The 23,964-nt window shown below is 44.5% G+C and overlaps 1 protein-coding gene and 1 long non-coding RNA gene across 3 annotated transcripts in view; both read right to left on the reverse strand.

Moving 5' to 3' along the window:
- The window catches only part of LOC108316401 (neuroblastoma breakpoint family member 10-like), a 163,908-nt gene that overhangs the window by 17,538 nt on the left and 122,406 nt on the right, over window positions 1–23,964 (reverse strand). The gene's annotated exons all lie outside the window — the stretch shown is intronic.
- On the reverse strand, window positions 1,823–12,949 carry LOC119473822. Of its 2 annotated transcripts, none has more exons than XR_005203058.1 (3): window positions 12,497–12,949; window positions 3,694–3,813; window positions 1,823–2,223 (listed from the first exon to the last, which is right to left on the reverse strand). It is a non-coding gene; the product is annotated as an uncharacterized LOC119473822 (long non-coding RNA). The 2 variants fall into 2 exon arrangements; XR_005203059.1 differs by having other exon boundaries at window positions 12,483–12,949.

The raw sequence follows: 23,964 nt of genomic DNA on the forward strand, positions 1-23,964 counted from the left end.
AATTAGTGACTTTTATTACAAGTAACTTGTTAAACGAAATTTCTGGTTTCTACTCCAACTTGTAAGGAGCTTAGGAGGTCACCACTTGTCCTCACAACAAGAGAAAAGCTGAACAAACTGAAAATTATCAAACTTTATTAGGGGGACTAGAGGAGAGGTCACAGGGCAAATTGCCATGCTGAAAACAAATACAGGGAACAGAAGCTGCTGAAGCCAGCAACTGGGAGGAGCACTTAAACAGTACTGACAGATTACCAGAAGCTAAGTGTGGCCTGGCTTGAGCATTAAAAACTCCTTGGGGACCAGATTTAGTGGCGATATCACACTTTTCTAAGTTTTACCACCAGAAGCGCAACCACGTTCTCATAGTAAAGATCAGAAAAATCCCCAGAGAATTGACACTGCCGACTTCAGTACTAATTATAAAGCTTCAGAAACCAAACAGTGTGGAAATTGATGAAGAAAGAAAAAAACAGACAAATAGGTCACTAGAAAAGAATACAGAGCTCGGGAATACACCTACACAAATACTCAACTAGTCTTTGAGAAAGGTGCAAAGGCAGTTTAACAGGGAAAGGACAGTCTTCAACAAATGGAGCTAGAATGACTAGATATTCACATGTGAAAAATAAATAAATGTAGGCACAGATTGCACACCTTTCACAAAATAGGCCTTACACCTGAATGTGAGGTGCAAAGCTGTAAGACTCCTGGATAACATAGGGGAAAATCTTAGCGACTTTGGGTTTAGCGATGACTGCTCAGATACAAAGCCAAAAGCACAATCCAGGAAAGAAAAAAATGGATAAGTTGAACTTCATTAAAGTTAAAAACTTCTGCTCTGTGAAAGACATTGTGAAGAAAATGAATAAGCAAGTGATAGACTGGGAAAAAAATATTGGCAAAATACAGATCTGATGAAAGACTGGTGTCCAAAATATATAAAGAACTCTTAAAACTCAATAATAAAAAGCAAATAACTCAATTTAAAAATGGGCAAAAGATCTGGATACTTCACCAGAATAGATACATGGATGGCAAATAAGCATACGAAAAAGATGCTCAAAAACATGTGTCACTAGGAAATTGCATATTAAACCAATGAGATGCCACTACACTATAATATACACCTAATACGAAGGCTCAAATCCAAACAAGTGACAATACCAAAGGCTGTCAAAGATGCAGAGCAAGAGGAACTCTCATGCACTGCTAGTGGAAATGCACAATGCTAGTCACTTTGGAAAACAGTTTGGCAGGTTTTCGTTGTTGTTTTTTACAAAGCTAAACATAGCCTTGCCATATAATCCTGCAAATAGCAGTTTTAGATACTTACCAAAGTAATGTGAAAACAAGTTCACTCAAAAACTTGCATCCAAGTATTTACAACAGTTTTACTCATACTTGTCAAGAACTGGAAGTAACCAAACGGTCCCTCAGTAAGTGAATGGCTAAACAAACTGTGTTTATCTGTACAAGAGAATATGATTCAGTGATAAAAAGACATGAGCTATCAGGCCATGAGAAGACATAGAGGAACTTTAAATACATAATGCTAGGAAGAAACTAGTCTAAAGACTCTACACACTGTATGATTCCAACACTAGGACATCCCAGGAAAGTCAGAATTGTAGAGATAGTGAAATGATCAGTGATTGCCAAGCATGGAGGAGGAATGAATTGGTTGAACACAAGGAGGTTTTCAGCAGTGAAACTCTTCTGTGTGATACTGTACTGAGGATTCAGGACATTAGGTAACCATCAAAACCCATAGAACTGCAAAACTCAAAGAATGAACCCTAATGTAAACTATGGAGTTTAGTTAATAATATCATATCAATTATTGATTAATCAATTGTAAACATGTATCACACTAACGCAAGATACCAATGATAGAGGAAATTGTGTGCTAAGGGACAAGAGAGAGTAGGGGAATTCCCTGTGCTATCAGCTCAATTTATCTGTAAACCTAGAATTATTCTAAAAAATAATGTCTATTACATTTTATTAAAGTTAGGATGCAACAGCCCCAAATCAAAATGTTGGTGGCATCCTGTTACTGTGTGGTTAATACTGGGCACTGAGGTGCACCAACCTGGAGTCAGAACAGTCGGAGATATCAATGCCTGTGCCTTCAACCTCTGGCTCTGTGGGGGTCCCCGGAATCCAGAGAGCAGATCAGTTAGCTTGAGACAGCCTCAGTGCTCCAGATAGTGCAGGCTTCTGATAGGACAGGGAGAAATCATCTCAGGGCAGTAATATGGCCGATATATATTTTATTTTGGACGTGGGTGAATCTTGAAGTCTAAAAAGTATTTAACTTAAAAGACAGATAATCTCTGCTCATTATGTTAAGAAAAAATGTAGAATCATTGTTAAACTTACATCTTTATTTCCCTAGCTGGCCAGGACCTCATCAGTAGCTACTGATGTCACTAGTGTCCTCTGATCACCTTGGCATTGTTCACTGTTTTGACCCAACAGGAAACTGAGGTGTTGCTTGTACCTAAGATGCAGACACCTGGCAGAAATCCAGGGTCACTGGCCCAGAGCAAGTCATGCAGCTGTTGATGACAACCAGAAGGGGTACCTGGCCATCCACTGAGGTCACCTCCATGCAGCATGAGCCACTTGCTCTAATGAAGCCACCATCACTACACTTCTTATAACTCACTATTCACTAGACGGAGAGTTCTGTGAAAGCTGAGATCGTATTCTACTCATCTCTGTGTTCATGATTCCCAGCTTAGGGTGTGGCACTAAGGAAGGTCTCAGCAGTGTTCACTGATGATAGGATAAAACTGACTACAGATATCCAATCCAATCACCGACATTCCTCTCCAAAATGTCCTACCAGGGAGGCTATAATTTCTCCCAAGATGCAGCAGCAAGCCCCCTTCCTACACCTGTAGACCCCTGCTCTAGGGACCAGTCATGCGCCAGGGTCATCTTCTGTGGGTCACTGGAGGAGAAACGGGACTACTCTGAAGAATCCCTCTTATGGTTCCCCTTGTCATTAGGAGCAATGTCTTCACCTACACTCCCATCCTCTGGGTTGCCATGACACTCCATTTTCAGAGAGCTACTGTATTTTCTTGAAATCATGTCTCTGTGTTCTTTCTCTCATGGGCTTGAGTTCCTTGGGGAAACATTACTATTTGAATCCCAAGTGCTTAACACAGTGTAGAGAAAATTAAACACCCAGTAAATACTCATATCATATAGAGACCTTCCTCAACTGAAAGTGCAGAGGAATAGTGTAACTATCACTGCTTCATATACTGGCAAGAAACATTTACTCTGGCACCTAACCTAGGGCAGAACTGTTTGATGTAGGGACAGACATCTCCAAACCATGTCCAACCACAGTTATTCCCTCTAACCCACACTGACCTGAAGAGCATCCACTGCTACGGCAGCCCTGAGGTCGAGGCTCTGGGGTCTAAGGTGGGGGCTCATGGTCGCATCCTCCCCCTCTTGGAGTTGGTGCTGCCCCTCATTATAAACCAGCTGTGATCCACCCTTTGGCTCTCCCTGGCTGGGGTCAGGAGACTCCTGTGGAGTAAGTTTCTCTCTCCATCCCCACTGCTCAGCTTGCCCTCCTCGAGTAGTTGAATGATGACAGGCCTATTGCCCATTTCCTTGAGGCTTCTGGCCCAGTTTGTCCTTATTTTCCCCTTCTTTGGTTCTCACCTGTTCTACCATTGACTTGTCCTTTGCAGGTTATTCTCTCTTTTCTGAAACCTGTTGACTTTCTTTCTTCCATCTGTTCTCTCAGTTCTTGGCTTCCAGGGTGTGGACTCAGCTTAGGCTCTGCAGGAGACACACAGGGGCCAGTCAGGAGTCAGACCCAGAGAGGTCAGTGCAGGTTACAGGTCCAGGAAGTGTTAAAAACCATCTTAGTCCCTCAAGAACTCGGACAAAACTGTGCAGGAAGGGACTTCAGGGAGGTAAAATAAGCCTCTACCTTACTGATGAGAAAACTCAAGTCCAGAAAGACTAAGACTCTCCCAGGCTCCCTCACCACTTGGTGGCAGCAGACACACCACGCAAGCCTGGGCCTCAGCCTCCCTGTGCAAAGCAGGTAGCTCGCCCTCCAGAAACTCACTGCTGCCTTTCAGAAAACTTTAGATCAAATACAGCAATTGCATCTTGCAAGCAGAGTAAAAGGGCCTTTCCTTGGACAATTCTTTATTGTGGTTCTATAGTCCTATTACTTATTCTCAGTCTGTTGTCATTCGCTGGCTTGTAGATTGGGGCAGGGAGAACATGGGAATTAAACAGTGCTTAGCACAACCCTGCTTTCCCAGTCTGGGAGTTCATCTCCTCCATGCTCCTCAGGGAGTTTCCTCTGCTGTAACTGCTGGAGAGTCCAGGCCCTCACGCGGGTCATTTCTCACTGAAGACCCCTGTTATTTTCTTCCTCTCCTGGAGATAGAGAGGGCAGAGATTGGTTCTGGGACTCCATAGTCTTAGGTTTTCTCCAAAGCCAGCCAGGTCAGCTGAAAGCAATCATGCCTGAGAGAGGTCAGTCAGTGAAGACACTCCCAGAGGAGTGCCTGATGGAGACGGTCAGGACCGTGACATGGGCAGTATCTGATCAATTCTGCTGGGGATAATGGACCAAGGTTTAAGTTGAGGATGCTACCAACAGGAGAAAGGGGAAGAACCGAAGAGTGGGAAAAAAGATAAATAGTAATAGTTTCAAGAACTGCAGAACAAAGATCCCAGAGGCAAAGTCCCACAGGATGGAGGCTCAGTCCCAGGCTGTGGTTCCTACTTAAGAACCTCCTGCTGGATTTTGCCCAGCTCCACTTCCATACTATTCTGGGTCACTGACTTCTTTCTCCCTTCCATGTTCCTTCATTTTGAACTAGAATCACTGTAATTGTTATTCTGTGTCTGTCCCGCCATTCCACATTAGGAGCAGATAAGCAGTTTGTTCAGTTTCACAGGTCAATGGAGGTAAGGAAATTATGTCAAAGATCTGTACTTAATGGACACCCTCAGAAGCCTCATCCATACCTGGTGTGGATATTTTAGATGAGATTTGATCTGATGTGGTTTATGTGACATTTTTCATGTTGAACTAATGCTTTATTTACATGAAATTTGGAAACTTTAGGGGAGAGGGTGAATGCATTTTGCAGATGGGGGAATGTGAGTGTCCAACTGTGGTAGATGGAATTTCTGAAATGGTCCCCAAACATGCCATACCCTTGTCTCTGAAGCCTGTTAAGGGGATGAGACATGATTCCTGTGATTATGTTGTTATATGACAGTTACGTGACTTGAAGATGGTGAGGTTACCTGCATGAACTGGATCGAATCACATCACTCCGTAGGTCACAGAACTTTTTGTGGCTAATTGGAGAAGATGAAGTCAGAGAAAGGAGGAGCCTGAGAAGGACTCCATGAGTTGTGATTGGTTGAAAGATGGAAAAGACAGCTAAGTAGGAAAGCAGGTTGCCTCTGAAGTCAGAGTGTCTCCTGGTTGACAGCCAGCACAGTAAAAGGGCCCTCAGTCCCCCAGGAACAAGAATAGAAACTCTTTCAATAAGTGTAGTGAACTCAGAAAAATAGCCTGAGCTCTAGAGAAAACCCATAGCTAGCCCATTCCCAGATTGTAGCTTCACGTGACCCTGATCAGAAAACCCAGCTGCTTCATTCCAGACTTCTGTGGCTTCAAACCACTGGTTTGTGGTAATGTGATAATAGGCAGCAGGAGAAAACTAGTTACAGGTGCCTGCCTCTACTCTTGCATTCTATTTCAGATACATGGATGCTAACCCCTCTAAGAGCAAAAATCAGTCAATCAAAGAACTACAGGAAAAATCTTGCCCTCACTTTGATGTGGCTATTCCAGAGCCCTTGCCACCTGAAGAAGACAATGAGGAGAATTTCAGGCATGTGAGGAGCGTGGCTTTACTGTTATGAACCAAATTTCTGAAAGAATAAAGATGGTTCAGGCCTGGTGCAGTGACTCATGCCTGTAATCCTAACACTTTAGGAGGCAGAGGCAGTTGGATCACCTGAGGTCAACAGTTAGAGACCAACCTGGCCAATATGGTAAAACCTTGTCTCTACTAAAAGTACAAAAATTAGCTGGGTGTGGTCGTGGGCACCTGTAATCCCAGCTACTCAGGAGGCTGAGGCATGAGAATCACTTGAACCCAGGAGGTGGAGGTTGCAGTGAGCTGAGATCATGCCATTGCACTCCAGCCTGGGCACAGAGCAAAAATTCTGTGAAAAGAAAGAAAAGAAAAAAATAAAGATGCTTTAGTACTTAACTCCACATATTAATATGTGAAAATGTATCATCTCTGCAGAGAAGGCCTTTGACAAAATTCAACAGCCCTTCATGCTAAAAACTCTCAATAAACTAGGTATCGATGGAACTTATATAAAATGATAAAAGCCACTTATGACAAGCCTACAGTCAATATCATACTGAACGGGCAAAAGCTGGAAGAATTCCCTTTGAAATCAGGCACTGCACAAGGATGCCCTCTCTCACCACTCCTATTCAATATAGTACTGGAAGTTCTAGCCAGAGCAATCAGGCAAGAAAAAGATATAAAGGGTATTCAATTAGGAAAGGAGAAAGTCAAACTCTATTTGCAGATGACATGATTGTATGTCTAGAAGACCCCATCGTCTCAGCCCAAAATCTTCTCAAACTGATAAGCAACTTCAGCGAAATATCAGGATACAAAATCAATGTGCAGAAATCACAAGCATTCCTATATACCAATAACAAAGAAACAGAGAGTAAAATCAAGAGTGAACTTTTCACAATTCACAATTGCTACAAAGAGAATAAAATACCTAGGAATACAACTAACAAAGGATGTAAAGGACCTCTTCAAGGAGAACTACAAACCACTGCTCAACAAAATAAGAGAGGACACAACAGATGGAAAAACATTCCATGCTCATGGTTAGGAAGAATTAATATTGTGAAAATGGCCATACTTGCCAAAGTAATCTATATATTCAATGCTATCACCATCAAGCTACCAGTGACCTTCTTCATAGAACTGGAAAAAAACACTTTAAACTTCATATGGAATCACAAGAGAGCCTGCATAGCCAAGACAATCCTAAGCAAAAAGAATGAAACCAGAGGCATCACACTGCTGGACTTCAAACTATACTACAAGGCTACAGTAATCAAAACAGTATGGTACCGGTACCAAAACAGAGACACAGACCACTGGAACAGAACAGAGGCCCCAGAAGCAACACCACACAACTACAACCATTTGATCTTTGACAAACCTGACAAAAACAAGCAATGGGGAAAGGACTCCATGTTTAATAATTGGTGTTGGAAAAACTGATTAGCAATGTGCAGAAAGCAGAAACTGGACCCCTTCCTGTCACCTTGCACTAAAATTAACTCCAGATGGATTAAAGATTTAAACATAAAACCTAACACCATAACAACACTAGAAGAAAATGTAGGCAAAACCATCCAGGACATAGGCATAGGCAAGGACTTCATGACTAAAACACAAAAGCAATGGTGACAAAAGCCAAGATAGACAAATGGGGTCGGCAACCAACAGAATGGGAAACAATTTGGCAATCTACCCATCTGACAAAGGATCTACAAAGAACAAAAACAGATATACAAGACAAAAACAAACAACCCCATTCAAAAGTGGGCAAAGGATATGAACAGGCACTTTTCAAAAGAAGACATATATGAGGCCAACAAACATATGAAAAAATGCTCATCATCACTGGTCATTAGAGAAATCCAAATCAAAACCACATTGAGATACCATCTCATGCCAGTTAGAATGGCGATCATTAAAAAATCTGTAGACAACAGATGCTGGAGAGGATGTAGAAAAACAAGAACACTCCTACACAGTGGGTGGGAGTGTAATTTAGTTCAACCATTGTGGAAGATAGCATGGCAATTTCTCAAGGATCTAGAAATAGAAATTCCATTTGACCCAGCAATCTCATTACTGGGTATATACCCAAAGAACTATAAATTGTTCTACTATAAAGACACATGCACACATATGTTCATTGCAGCCCTGTGTACAATAGCAAAGACCTGGAACTAACCCAAATGCCCATCAATGATAGACTGGTCAAAGAAAATGTGATACATATACACTGTGGAATACTATGCAGCCATAAAAAATGATAAGTTAGTGTCCTTTGTAGGGACTTGGATGAATCTGGAAGCCATCATTCTCAGCAAACTGACACAAGAACAGAAAACCAAACACCATATGTTCTCACTCATAGATGGGTGTTGAACAATGAGAACATGTGGACTCAGGGAGGGGAGCATCACATACTGGGGGCAGCTGGGGGTGTAGGGGAGGGATAGCGGGGGTGGGGAGGGTGGGAGAATAACATGGGTAGAAGTGCTGGATATAGTATACACCTAAAGTAAAATAAAATAATCTTCAGAAAAAATAAAAGAAAATGTATCATTTCTGTTTTAACAGCAGATTTTTAAAGATTCCTTTCCTTGTGCTCACCAGACAAGGTTTTGTAGCAAATACCACTCACCAGCACCAGATGAACCAATTTAAGGAGAGCCATAAACAGGACTACTGTTATGTTTCCCCCAAAAACATGCCTAGAATCCAATCTCTTCTCCATTTGTCAGAAAAGGAAGAAAACAGGCCAATATATAAAGTTCCAAACACATGAAAATGTAAATATAGTGAAGTCTGTTATCCAAATATTTATTCTATCCAGATCTAGTCAAGGGAACAGGGATTAGGAAATGACTACAAAGAGGCTCAACAGAATCTGGGGAAGTGACAAAAATTTGCTAAAATAGAACTTTGCTGCTGGCTGCACAATTCTATACATCAACCTAAACGACTAAGTTGTACACTGACAGTGGGTGACTTTTATTACAAGTAACTCCTTAAATGAACTTTTGGGTTTTGACCCCAACATGGAAAGAGCGAGGCAGTCATCACTTATCCTCACAGCTAGAGAAAAAACTGAACAAACTGAAAGTCAGCTCTTCTAGGATGCACCAGAGAAGCGAGGTCACGGGGAAAACTGCCATCCTAAAACTGAGAGAGACAAGGAGTCACAGCGCACCAGGAAGAGAAGCTACTGGAGCCAGCCACTGGGAGGCGCACTTAAATGTAGTGACAGATTACTAGCAGCTGACGGTGGCCTGCCTTGAGCGTTAAGAACTCCTCGAAGACCAAACTAAGGGGGAATCTTACACACTTCCAAGTTTGACTACAACAATCCCAATCAGGTTGTCATAATCAAGTTCAGAAAAAAACCATGAAGTTGGTACTACCAACTTCAGGACTTACAAGAAAGCTTCAGAAACCAAAACAGCGTGAAGCTGGTGAAAAGAGAAAAAACACACAAGTAAGATCTATGAAAAAGAATACAGAGCCCAGAAACAGGCCTACATACAGTCCACTGATCTTTCATAAAGGTTTAAAGACAATTTAAAACAGCAAGGATAGCCTTTCCAACTAATGGTGCTAAAACATCTAGAAAACCAAATGCAAAATCAATCAATCAATCAATCTAGCTGTGCATGTTATGCCCTTCATAAAATGAATCTTACACCTAAACGTAAGGTGCAAAACAGTAAGAATCCTAGGAGATCATATAGGAGAAAAGCACAATCCACGAATGAAAAAAATAAAGTTGAGCCTCATGAAAATGAAAAACTTCTGCTCTGTGAAAGACACTGTGAAGATAATGGAAAAAGCAAGTCAAAGACTGGCAGAAAATATTTACAAAATAATCTGATAAAACACTGCTGTCCAAAATAGATGAAGAATTCTGAGAACTAAACACACACAAGTCAAAAAAATAATAAAAATAGGTGACAGATCTGAGCACATCACCAATAAAATATGCAGATGGCGCATAAGCATATAAAAAAGATTCTTAAAAGCATTAGTCGTTAGGGAATTGCACATTAAAACAATGAGCTGTCTCTGCAAACCTATTAGAATGGCTAAAATGCAGAAAGTAAACACACCAAATGCAGTCAAAGATGAGGAGCAGCTAGAACTCTCCATAGTTAGTGAAAATCAAAATGGTACAGTCACTTGGGAAAACTGAAGTTCACTCAAAATCCTGCACATAAGTACTTACAGCAATTTTATTCATCAGTGTGAAAACTTGGAAGACCCAAGATGTCTTTCAGCAAGTGAAGGAATAAACAAACTGTGTTGTAGCCATGCCATGAAATCTAATTCAGTGATTTTTTAAAATGAGCCATCAAGCCACAAAAAAGACATGGAGGAAGTTTAAGTCCATCATGTGAGCAAGAAGCCAGTCGGGAAACCTATATACTTTATGATTCCAACTGTAGGACATTCCTGAACAGTCAAAAAGACAGAAACAGTGAAATGATGAGTGGTTGTCAGGGGTGGAGGAGAGGAGGCCTGAAATGGTGAAGCGCAGGGAATCTTCAGCAGTGAAACTATTTTGCATAATGCTGTATTGGGGATTTATGACATTATGTAATTGCCAAAACTCAAAATGTGTGAAAACTTGAAGAATGAACTCTAATGTCAACTATGAACTTTAGTTAATGATGATGTATCAATATTGGTTGATCAATTGCAACAGAGGGACCACACTAATACAACATACTAAAAGGGAAATTGTGTGCTGGAAGTCAGGGGAGCCTAGGAGAACTCTCTGTACTATCTACTCAATTTATCTGTAAACCTACAACTGTTCTAAAAAATAATGTCTATTAAGTTTTTTGAAATTAGGAGGCAGCAAGCAGGCCCAAATCAGGTTTTGGTGGCATCCTGTTATTGTGTGGTTAGTACTTGGCATGGAAGTGCACTGACCTAGAGTCAGAGCAGTTGGAGATTTCAATGCCTGTGCCTTTTGCCTCTATCGCTGGGGTGCCCTCGGAATACAGATAGCAGATCAGTTAGGTGGAAGCTGCCTCAGTGATCTAGACAGTGTAGGCCTCTGGTAAGGACAGGAACAAACCGTCCAGGTGGGCAGAACATAATGAAGACTAGAAACCACTGAGACTCAGCAGCTGCCCCAGGGGTACCCACAAATCAAAGGAGAAGGAGGCTGGGAGGGGCTGAGGGATACAGGATGACCTCCCTGCCTGAAAGACAGAAGCCACTCCAGAGATTTGGGTAAATAATGTAGGTTTCAGTACAGTGTGGTCTATTCAAAAAAGTTTAAATGAAAGAAAAGGAAAGAAAGAAAGAGTGAGAGAGAGAGAAAGAAAAAGAAAAGAGAAGGACGGAAGGGAGGGAGGGAGGAAGGGAGGGAGGGAGGAAGGAAGGAAAAGAAAGACATGGAAGGAAGGAAGGAGGGGAGGGAGGAAGGAGAGGAGGGAGGAAAGAGGGGAGGGAGGGGGGAACAAATGAACTTACACAACAATGAGAAGATCGAGGGGAACTTACATCACCAATATTTTCCATTAACAGGAACACGCTAACTAGTTATTAGAGATGCACTACTGTAAAACCATATTGTTTCCATGATGTGCAATTCCTTCATCCTTTTCTGAAACACTGTCTCTGCCTGCTGTTTCCAGAGACACTGAGTCCTCCCTTTAGACAAGTTCTGGCACCCACAGGAATGAGATGGGACAGTGAACTCTAGAACACCAGGCCACGACCTCCCCTGCTGCTCCTTATCCAACTCCAGAAGCTACCCAGCTGCAGGTGGGGGTCTTAGCCCCTGGGTCTGACATCGTCCATTTGCCTTTCTCACTGGGCTTCTCTCCTCCCACTCCCCCAGGACCTGGCAGATGACCACATGAGAAGGACACAAACAGGCCACACTGTTTTCTTTCTCCCCCTCTCGATGCCTGCACTGGTGGGTTCCATGGGGTAGTGACCTGATATTTACTCATTATGGTGCCCCTAGCCCAGAGCAGGACCTGGCACCTAATAGCCACCCTGTGAATGCTCAGTGAAAGAAGGCATCCACCACAAGGTCCTGAGGAAGCAAGAATTCCACTGTGGCCCATCAATTTTAAGTCCTACAGATTCCAGAATGGGAGATGTGAAAGGCCTTCAAGAGTGGCCACTCTCTGAAACCATTATACCGGCAGCTGAGCCATGTTTCCCCATCCTGGACACATCTAGAGGGCACCGCCTAAATCCAGACACATCTCCCCACACAGGACAGTGCAGGGGCCTTAGCCTGGGAAATGCGGGTGAACAGGGAGGGGGTGAGCCATGAAAATTGAAGAGGAGAAAGCAGGTGAAAGGGAACAGCAAGGTGGAAAGAGAGAGAGAAACAGGGATGGAGACTCGGGGGTGAGAGGGGAAGAGAGAGGAGAGGGACGCAGATCCAGCCACTGAGGAAAAGGCCTGAAGAGAACACTGTCCTCTCCTGAAGTCAAATAACTTCCACCTGACCATGCGCTGCAGGTCATGGGTGGCACATGGTGCCAATGGCTGCAATGTTCAGGGCCTATGGAGTCTTCCCTTCTCATCTGAGTCATAATAGAGAGAGGGCTCTCTCACCTCATGATTTTTACCTGTTGGACCTGGCAGCTCTTCAGGTCAGCCCACGCCATGTGAGGCTGCTCTTGGTGCATCAAATGGGGAAGATTCTACATCAGTGCCTCGGAGAGTCACTAAAAGCCCTGGACAGCAGGAGTCAGTGGTGCCCCAGCCTGAAACCCAAGAGCACACAGCGCTGAAACTCCAGACACCCTCAGGAGGACAGTTAGGGGAATCTGCTGGTGAGAGCCTGGGTCCGCAGGAAACTTCACCTGGGTCTGAACATGATTCGCCTTCATATCGGCTATGAGATAAAAGAGAGAAATCAAGGTTAACATTGAGATTCAGGGCTTGGGCAACTTGAAGGATGGAAGTGACACTTATTGAGACTGGGAAGATGCAGAAAGGCGTAGAGTGAAAGGTGGTGGGGAACTAGAGCTGGCTGGTTTCTGTCACATGCCATCAACAGTCCTGACCAGCCTGGGCAACACAGTAAGACCCTGTCTCTGCAAATAAAAAATAAAAATTAGCAGACCATGGTGACCCACACTTATAGTCTCAGCTACTCTGGAGGCTGAGGCAGGAGGATTCCTTGAGCCTTGAGTTAGAGGTTACAGTGAGCTGTGATGGCAGCACCACACTCCAACCTGGGGGCTGGGAAAAAAGAGTCCTAATTACTTGAGTAGCCAGAGAAAGTGCTTACTTTTCACAAAGTACTATTTGAGGCAGCTCTTAGTGAACAGGAATTCCATTCTTTCTGTAGGAAATTAAGAGAGTGTGGGTGTGGTTAGTTAATGCTGACTGAGCTATCTTTGGAATCTCATCACTGGTCTATCTGGTCTATTTATATGTGTATATTCTATCTCTGTCTCACTGAGTTTGCTAGTTTATGCTGCAGTAACAAAAGCCCCCAAATCTTAGCAGCTACACATACAAAGGTTTATTTTCATTGACATTTCCTTTTACGGCAGGTTAACTGTGGCTCTGCTCTATACAAGCTATTTTATTTGTTAAATGGTGAATGCTGTGATACTTGGAGAATTGTTGAATGTGGTATCAGTATGTTCATTCACTCATTCATCTAACAAATATTTATTCAATATCCTGTTTCATACCAGGCAAGGTCAAGTACTGAGAATACAGTAGTGAATAAGGGATAAGATTTCTAATTTCCAAGAGCTTATGCTGAAAATGAAATTAAACACATACAAAATAATCATAACAATAATACTACATTCAGAAATAATAGATTTTAGTAAATACTTTAAACTAGAAAAATATTAAAATTACTAAAACTAAAATGGTCAAGTGTGACGGCTCACGCCTGTAACCCCAAAACTTTGGGATGCCCAGGTGGGAGGATCGTTTGAGCCCAGGAGTTTGAAGCCAGTCTGGACACCGTAGGAAAGAAGACCCTGTATACAAAAGATAAAAAATGAGCTGGGCATGGTGGTGATTGCCTGTAGTCCCGCTACTAAGGAGGCTGAGGTGGGAAGACTGCTTAAGCCTGAGAGCTCAAAGCTACAGTGAGCCATAGTCACACCACTGTACCACTGCACTCCAGCCTGCTGGGCAACAGAGGGAGACCCTGTCTTAAGAAAAAAAAATTTTAAAGGAAAAAGAAACAATTTAATCAATGTGGTCCTAAAACTATTATGTAGAATACTATTGTCTACATCATATTACATCAGTTCTTTAAATGGCTTAACACTTATTTAGGTATGATACGTAAAGTTTTCCTGGTAATTAAGTACACTTAAGAACAATTAAGTATAACAGAGTTACTGTCTTGACAGGAAGATTGTAAAAACTTCAAAAAGACAAATAAAAGAGTCCAAACTGTAGCTCTGTTAGGCTCAAATAACATTAATTCAAGTCACAATGAACATCTAGCCATCATTCTGAACACCATATAATTGACTTAATACATTTTGCCTGAACGCCCAACACATCTGACTTACCGACACCTGTATGTAGCCAAGAAATTGACAATCATTTATAAATTATCACCTATGACTCCATCTGCTCTACCCACCTTTTAAAAATCATTTATTTATTTACTTTTATTTTGTAGAGACAGGACCCCACTATGTTGCCCAAGTTGGTCCAGAAACAGACCCACACTAATTTCATACATCAGATGACCATACAGCCATCCAATTTATGAAAACAAAGTGCCATACAGTGCAGAAGGGCAAGAATGGTCTTTTCAATATATGGTGCTGCATCAAGCAGTCACATCCATGTAGTAAAAAGTGAATCATAGCCACGTGGGATGGCTCATGCTTGAAATCCCAGCACACTGGGAGGCTGAAGTGGGCAGACTACTTGAGCCCAAGAGATTGAGACTAACCTGGGTAATATGTTGAATCCTCATCTCTACAAAAAATAAAAAAATTAGCTAGACAATGGTGGTGCATGCCTATAGTCACAGCTACTCAGGAGGCTGAGGTGGGAGGATCACTTGAGCCAGGAGGTAGAGGTTGCAGTGAGCTGAGATTATGCCACCACACTCCAGCCTGGGCAGTAGAGTGAGACCTTGTCTGAAAAATAAATGCATAAACTAAAATAAAATTGCTATAAGGTTAACACAGAAAAATGTGTTCCTTTTCTTAGGTTAGGCATTGGTTTTTTGAACAGGACACAAAAAGCAGTAACCATAAAGGAAAAGATTGATAAAGTATAATTTTATTAAATTTAAGAAACTCAGCCTGGGTGCAGTGGCTCACGCCTGTAATCCCAATATTTTGGGAGGCCAAGGCAGGTGTATCACTTAAGCTGAGGAATTCCAGACCAGCCTATGCAACATGGCAAAACCTCATCTCTTCTAAAAATATAAAAAAGAGTTGAGCATAATGGTGCTCCCCTGTAGGTCCCAGCTACTTGGGGGCTGAGGCAGGAGGCTCAACTGAGCCTTGGGAGGTCCAGGTTGCACTGAGCTACGATTGTGCCACGGCACTCCGGCCTGGACAACAGAGTGAGATCCTGTCTCAAAAAGAAAGAAAACAATTAGAGAATCTCCATTCATGTAAAAACACCATTAAAAGAGTGAAAAGGCAAGCTACGGTTTGAAAAAAGAGAAATGTAATACATATGTTACATTTATATCCTAGAAAGGACACATATCCAGAATAAAGTATTACAAATCAACAGAAAAACAAGCATATCAATGAAAACAGGATACAAAGATTTAACAGGCACTTCACAAAAGAAGATATATAAATGGCACTAAAAAAATACTCAATCTCAATACCAGGAAAATGCAAAATGAAACCACACTGATCTATTATAGCACCTCTACTTGAATGGCAAAATAATTTTTAACTGACAAGCATCAGCAAGGATGTGGAGTAACTGGAATATTCCCTGCTAAATGGTACAACCACTTTGGGAAAATGTTCAACAATATCTGATACTGAAGTTTTATCATTCATATACCTCTAAAGCCAACAATGCCACTCCTACATATATACCCCGTTAGTAATGTTGTATTTCTTGATCAGTGGTAGTTCACTCAGTAAAAATTCATTACCCATACTTTTTTCTTTTCTTTTTTTTTTTTTTAAGAGAAGGCGTTTCACCATGTTGGCCAGGCTGGTCTCAAACTTCTGACCTCAGGTGAGCCACCCGCCTCAGTCTCTGAAAACGCTGGGGTTACAGGCATGAGCCTCCACTCCCAGCCTCTGCCATCCAGGCCAGAGTGCAATGGCATGATCACGGCTCCCTGCAATCTCAACCTCCTGGGCTCTGGTGATCCTCCCACCTCAGCCTCCCAGGTAGCTAGGACTACAGGCACACACCACCACACACAGCTAATTTTTGTATTTTTGTAGAGATGGGGTTTTGCCACATTGCCCAGGCTGGTCTGGAACTGCTGGACTCAAGTGGTCTGACCACCTTGACCTCCGGAAGTGCTGGGATTACAGGTGTGATCCACCATGCCCGGACCACACGCACATTTAAAATTGTGAGCTGCTTCTGTAGACTTCAGTAACTTTTCAAAAATTTCTTGGACAAAAAGTTCTCAGAAATCTTTTTTTTTTTTTTTGAGACGGAGTTTCACTCATGTTACCCAGGCTGGAGTGCAATGGCGCGATCTCGGCTCACCGCAACCTCCGCCTCCTGGGTTCAGGCAATTCTCCTGCCTCAGCCTCCTGAGTAGCTGGGATTACAGGCACGTGCCACCATGCCCAGCTAATTTTTTGTATTTTTAGTAGAGACGGGGTTTCACCATGTTGACCAGGATGGTCTCGATCTCTTGACCTCGTGATCCACCCGCCTCGGCCTCCCAAAGTGCTGGGATTACAGGCTTGAGCCACCGCGCCTGGCTCAGAAATCTTAAAGCTGGCATTTTAGAATAGAAAAAAACTACTTCTGGTTCACTGGTGAAATTTTACTAGTAAAATTTAAAAACAAAAAGAAAGCAACTAACGCATATCAGCTCAGAACAGAGACTTAAAAACTACCAGCAGATCACTTTAACTTGGTCAAGCTCTACGAGTCATTCCTTCGGCAAAGAAAGGATGGACAACACTGTAACCCAAAGAAAAGATGGCACTGCAGGAAAAGACTTCCTGTGGGAAGCAGCTTTACCAGCAAAAGACAGGAGGAAAGGGAGGAAACCATTCCAAAAGTCCGGCTTGACTCTTCTGTGAGAGGATGCCAAATGAGATGATCTAAGAAGCCACAAAGACAGACAGACAGACACAGTGAAACCACAGCAGCTCTTTTGAGGGCAAACAGCAACACCACAATCCAACCTACTGGAAACGCTGCGATTAATCTGAGCTTGCCCGGTTAGTCCTGAGGTGATTCACTGACGGCTGCACACGCTCCTCTAGTGCATCCTGGACCCGGCACACCTGGCTTGCTCGCCACCAGCCTGGGGACAGCGCCAGGCGCGGAATCCCGGTGGCCAACTTTGCAAGTCAGGGGCCAGAGCAGTCTCGCCCCGCAGGTCCCCAGAGGGAACCGATTTCTGGCCTCGAAGGTGAGGCGCAGGGTCAGCGTCCCCCACAGGATTTACAAGGACCTGCCCCCAAAGCTGCCCGTCCCTGCACCCCCTGGGATGCCACAGGAAGCCCCGCCCGCGGGTTTCTTACCCCGCTCCCCCCAGAGGGCGGGGGGCGGCAGCGGCCGGCGAAGAATCGAGCGCAGGAACAGGCCCGGGCAGGGCGGCGCTCCCACCCCGCGCCGCAGCAAAGCTTGCTGTATCCCCGCGCGCCGACCCAGTTGTGCACCCACGTGTCCAACACTCACCGTCCGCCCGACCTGGGGGCGCCCTCCCCTCGGAAACGCTGGTGGACTTCACCCAAAACGTTAACGTCCCACGGAGAGGGCAGCCGCCCGGCAGGGCCTCCGCCTGCTCCTGGCTCCGCGGATCGCCCTCCTGGCTTTTAAACATGCATCGCGCTCACTCAGAAACTCAGGCGCCCAGGGACCCGCACCTGCCCCCGCCTCCCCCGCACCGCCGTCTCAGCCGCCGCCAGCCCCTCCTGCGGCCCGCGGGCTCCTGCAGGCAGGCCGGCTGGGAGCCTAACGCGCATGCGCGGGCCTTAAAGGGCCCCTCCACCTCAAGGGCAGAACCTTGTTAGGGGTCGCTAGGGGGATGGACCCAGTGAAGCAAGAAAGGGGAAATCCCTCCCTCCCCTCTGCCTCTCTTTCGAAGCACCAGCCCTGAATCCTGAAAATCGGTGATTTCCCGTCAACTGAAACCGCCCCTAGCAGATTAAAGAGGCAGGAGACGCAGCCCCTGCCGGCTGGAGCGAACCTGCTCCTAGGACTGTAGGTCTTGGCGCTGCCTCAGGCCAGGGCACCCGGCGCTGCCGGGCAGGCTTCAGAAGGCAGTCCCCAGATCCCCCAGAGGTGGCCTTACGTCACTCTCAAAACAATAATGAACGTGTCAATGGCACTTGTAGTTATTTTCTAATTTAAATTTATAACAGATTTTGCAGATTGACTTCCACTAAAATAAGCCTTTCAGAAAGAGAAACACTTGTTTTTATTTTCATTTTCTTTTTCTTTTCTTTTCTTTTTTTTTTTTTTTTTTTTTTTTTTTTTTTTTGTTTTAAGACGGGGTTTCACCATGTTGGTCTGGCTTGTCTTGAACTCCCGACCTCAGGTGATCCACCCGGCTTGTCCTTCAAAGTACTTGGATTACAGGTGTGAGGGGAAAAACTTTTTTTAATATTAAGAGATACCAAGAGACAGGAAGTAAAGCCATGCTGTCCACGCAGCCAAAAACTTTAAAAACTTGAAATTTTATCTAAGGCACATGTTTGCATAACTTTAGGTTGTGCCATTATTTAAAGTCAATTTCAATTAACAGTTTCATTGCAATTGAATCCATCTTGTATAAGAAAACTATGATATAGTCCTGATAATCTACCTCTCCCCTCCTATATTCCATCCGTCAGCGCCCTGATTTTTATCCACCAGGTAAAAATCCTACTGGTTTTTACCGTGCAAAATTTCCTTGAGTCTGTCCTCCTCTGTCTCCTCCATCACCACGCTAGTCTGGGCTACCTTCACCTGGGGAGTGGGGGTGGAGGACTACTGACCTAGTCTTCTCGCGGTTTACATACATCCCCCTTATCGCCCCTCTAATCTCAACACAACAAGCAGAGTAGCTTTTTCACAATATAATGTGACCCTGCCACTTCCCAGCCTAAACCACTTAAAAACACCTTCCCAGGCCGGGCGCGGTGGCTCAAGCCTGTAATCCCAGCACTTTGGGAGGCCGAGGCGGGTGGATCACGAGGTCAAGAGATCAAGACCATCCTGGTCAGCATGGTGAAACCCCGTCTCTACTAAAACTACAAAAAATCAGCTGGGCATGGTGGCGCGTGCCTGTAGTCCCAGCTACTCAGGAGGCTGAGGCAGGAGAATTGCCTGAACCCAAGAGGCGGAGGTTGCGGTGAGCTGAGATCGCGCCATTGCACTCCAGCCTGGGTAACATGAGTGAAACTCCGTCTCAAAAAAAATAAAAAAATAAAAAAATAAAACCTTCCCATTTTCCTAGACAGAACTTCCCAACTAGCCAACCCTGAAAGGCCAGACGCTTTGCCCACCTCTCCATCTCTTCTCACTGCTCAGACCAATTCCATCCTGCTCTCTCTGCTCCAGCCAAACTGGCCTCTTTTATTCCCTATTTACCAGATTCCTGGCTGCCACAGAGCTGTCGCTCATGCTTTCCTCTGTGCCTGAAAGTTCTTCCAACACTCATCCCTCTGACAACAATAATAGTCTCCACCTCTGAGAAGAACCTTGTCACCTCCCTATGGTGTTCCCTTACTCCTATCGCATTGCATGAACATTACGTCCAACAAGGCTTCTACCAAAAATGCTCTTAGTAATCTCATTTTTATACTAAGGAAAACCTGGGTAAAATACAAATTTTCATCCTCAGAAGAATTTAATACCGACTGTTACATAGTCATAAAATGATCCCAGAAGTTCACTCTATAACATCAAAACCAGAAACCCACATTGATGCCACTGATGGAAGAAAATCATGATACAAAAATAGAGAGAGAGAGAGAGAGAGAGAGAGAGAGAGAGGGAAATTGTGCTATAGCCATAGTAGTGGGTAAAAGCCAAAAGAGCTCAATTTCTATGATGATATTCAATAGAAGAACTGAAGGAACATGAGCTAATAGCTCCAAGGGTCCAGGTCTGCACAAGGCTGGGTGCAGGGTTCCTTCGGTTTCAACAATGCATCTCAGATGGGCTAATTTATATGGACATGACCCCTGCAAAAATCTATCAAATAATAATAATTTGCATGCGAATTTACCATGTATAGGAGGACGAATGAGCATGGGTTTTTTTCATCAAATAAAAGCAAAATCAAGACTTATGAAGAGGAAAGGGGAGAAGAAAAATATCACCTGGGACCTTTGTGATTTTGCTCCCCTTGGATAAGCGACCTGACAGACAGCTTTCAAAGAGGTCACTGTGGTCCATCTTCTCCAGACCGATGTGACTTGGTCACCACAGAAAACAATTACAGATGTTGGAAGACTTTAAAAATATCTTAAAAGCTTAGCAGTTCATCGTATGCCACTGAGTATCTGTGTGATGTCCACCATGTCCTTCTGTTGTCCACCCCCTCGGTTAAGCCAGGAGGGCCCCTCTCCCCTCAGTGGAATATCATACATCGATGTGTAGAAAGTTAGCTGTGCCAGCAAGTAAGTGACAAAAGAGACATTGATAGAATTTGGAAACAAATTGGAATATGATTTGGTCCCACTTCCTTGGAAGATAAATGTGTAGAATGTATTCAAATTAGAAGCATTAAATAAATACTGGAATGAAAAAATGGCACATCCTGTTCTCTACATTATAGAAATACCTGCACGAGTGACCAAAGAAATGTGTACGAGAATGGTGGTGACTGCAGCATCATTTGTAATCCTAAAACCATGAAACCCACCTCATTTCAAAATCATTTATTTTTTTGAGACCAAGTCTCACTCTTGTCCCCCAGGCTGGAGTGCAATGGTGTGATCTCAGGTCCCTGCAACCTCAACCTCCCGTGTTCAAGCAATTCTCCTGCTTCAGCCTCCTGAGTAGCAGGGATTACAGGCGCCTACCACCATGCCTGCTAATTTTTGTATTTTTAGTAGAGACGGGGATTCACCATGTTGGCCAGTCTGGTCTTGAACTCCTTACCTCAGGTGATCCGTCAGCCTCAGCCTCCCAAAATGCTGGGATTACAGGCGTGAGCCACAGCGACCAGCCTTCAAAAACATTTGAAAAAAGTTAAATAAATTATGCACAAACTGAGGAAGAAATGCTGTTTTCACAAACCATGGTGAGGATCAGCATGATGACTGATTGCACTGGTCACATTATTGATAGAGCAATCAGTAAACCCAGGAACATCCTGGGGATAGGATGCTACTGTAATAGGTCTCCTATTATTATAAATGAAAAACTTGAGGCACCTTATTTGCCCAAGCCTTCCATGGCAGCAAATAGTTTTATCACACCAGAAATGAATTACTGTCTAAGGTCTCTGGGATTCCTGAGTGTGACAGGTATAAGGGGCGGTTGGTCCTTCTCACCGCCTCAGACATAAGAAGTTGTGGAAGAGGACATGTGTGTCTCGGGATTAATGTCCCATGAGTAACCCGGTTGATTGTATATCATCAGAAACGGGTTAACCTGGTTGATTAAAACGGGTTAAAACACAACACGAGGCATCTCTGGGTGGGCTCGAACCACTAACCTTTCAGTTTCAGTTAACAGCCAAACACGCGAACCCATTGCGCCACAGAGACCGTGACTACAGGTTGTACAGGACGCTTTAGGGAGGGCACACTCACCAAACTACCCTCATCCCTTCCATCTTCAGCCCTCCCCTCCCCCCAGCGCTGGCGTCTGAGCTAAGCCTTGGACAACCGGAGAGATTAGACACTGTGATTCGCTACGGTCACATCGCACACCCGCGCTGGGAGATTCTGGAGTCAGCGGACAGCGGAATGACCGTGCCCCATCCTGCCCCTGGCCTGCTTCAGAAGCCCCCGGAAACGCCCCCGACCCCGACCGCCCCGAGCCGCCTGGGGGCCCAAGAGAAGGTGAATGCCACCTGGGCTCCAGGGTTAGCTCTTCCCATTTTTTGCTCTACAAAAAATTTTTTACGCACAGGGAGCCTGTGCCCGCCCTGCTCAGTGGCTTTCTGGGCCACTACGGAGTTTCTGCTGCTGTCTTCGGATTCTGCGCCCAGCTCGCGGGCTCCACCAGGGCAGGGATGGGGGTGAGGGTCGCTGGTGGGTCTTCTCACGAGGAGCAGGGTGTGCACTCACCAGGGCCCACGACTAGGACTTGCAGAACGAATCCATCCTCGCCTTTTGCTTTCAGTCATTTGAAGAACCCTGAAAATAGAAATCACGAACTGTTTTTCCATGGGGGTTTTGTTTTGTTTTGGAGACGGAGTGTCACTTGGTCACCCAGGCTGGAGTGCAGTGCTGCAAAGGCAGCTCACTGCAGCCTGGACCAGCCTCGACCTCCTGGGGCCAAGCGATCTCCTGGCTTCAGCCCCCAGATGGCTGGTACAACAGGTGCGCCACCACGCCTGGCTAATTTTTGTATTTTTTGTACTGACAGGATTTCACCACGTCGCCCAGAGTGGTCGTCAAGGGGAAGCACTTTTTAAAAAGCCTGGATTCCGATTGATTTCTCCGCATCCCCACAAGAGGGCAAGGGGCGAGGCCCTCTAGGGGCCAGTGGCAAGAGAGGGGTCCTGCCACTTGGTGCAGTGGAGCTGAGGGGCTCAGCTGCACTGTTTTGGGGTGAGTGCCTGGGGCAGGAGGCTGGGAGCTGTGCTGGGGGTGGGTCCAACAGGGAATTGCCAGGAGGAGGGCCAGGAAGTCGGTAGAGGCTGGACCCAGGAGACAAAACTTCGCAGTAGCTTTGTGCAGCGGTGAGGACTGCACCAGGGAGAGATGAGAAGTGTTTTTATTACAGCAGAGTGGGGAAAAAATGGAGAGACACCGAGAAAAAACGAAATCTAGGAGGACCCTTTGATCTCCAAAACGGAAGCAGCCCTACACTAAGTTTAAAGGAGTCCGGTGCTTCAGCTCCCTTGGCTCACCCTGATGGCATTGTGGTTGCTACTCTGTGCTGTGGCCGCAGTAAACTCGGCTCGAATCGGAGTCACTGCAGTGTCCCTTCTGGGTGTAGGGCTCTTCTTTCCCTTTGGCCTCCAATGTCAGCCTGGGCTGCGCCATTTACCTGTGACTAGAGAGGTTACAACTTTCCCGTGGCTTCGGAGCTCTCTGAAGTGGCAGGACTAGAAGGAACCGGTACTCTGCGCTCCGAGTGGCGTCATCTTGAAAGGGTAGACTTTTGCCCCCTCTCTGAGCAAGTGCAATTCCCAAAAGGGAGGAGCTCCCTCTCAGTCGGACTTATTGGAATCTTTTACTGATGACATGATGTGGCCATACCTTTTTCTTTAGCTCAGATATTTCAAACATCCTTAGGGCCTTTTCAGGCCAAAACAGAAACGAACAAGAGAAGATGAGAGTTCACACTCCAACCCTGTGTTTTAAGTGAAACCTAAAGAATATAATAAAATCTAAACTTAATTACATTCCCCAACCCCAATTTTTAATTTTGTTTTTACTTCTTTATTTGCTATCAGTAAATGACTGAAGTATAATCCACACAGACCAAAGTGTGCTAATCTTAACTTCGCGGCCCAGTACATTTTGACAAAAGAGACTGTCACCTAGACCAAAGTTATGGGACATTGTCACCAGCCCAAAAAGCCATTAGAGCCCCTTTCCAGTCAATCCTCACCCCATCTCCACTTAGGCAGTCACCCTTCTGATTTCCATCTCTGTAACTTACTTTTGCTTCTTCTTGAAATCACATAAAGGAGTATACTGGTTTGCCTGTTTTTTGTTTGTTTGTTTGTTTTTAATGCAACGATGGTTATGAGATGCTTCCATTATATGGCATGAATCTCAGGTTTTTGGTGTTATTGATGAGTGTATTC

This window comes from Cebus imitator, unplaced genomic scaffold (genome assembly GCF_001604975.1).
Source record: "Cebus imitator isolate Cc_AM_T3 unplaced genomic scaffold, Cebus_imitator-1.0 Scaffold188, whole genome shotgun sequence".
NCBI classification, from domain to species: domain Eukaryota; kingdom Metazoa; phylum Chordata; class Mammalia; order Primates; family Cebidae; genus Cebus; species Cebus imitator.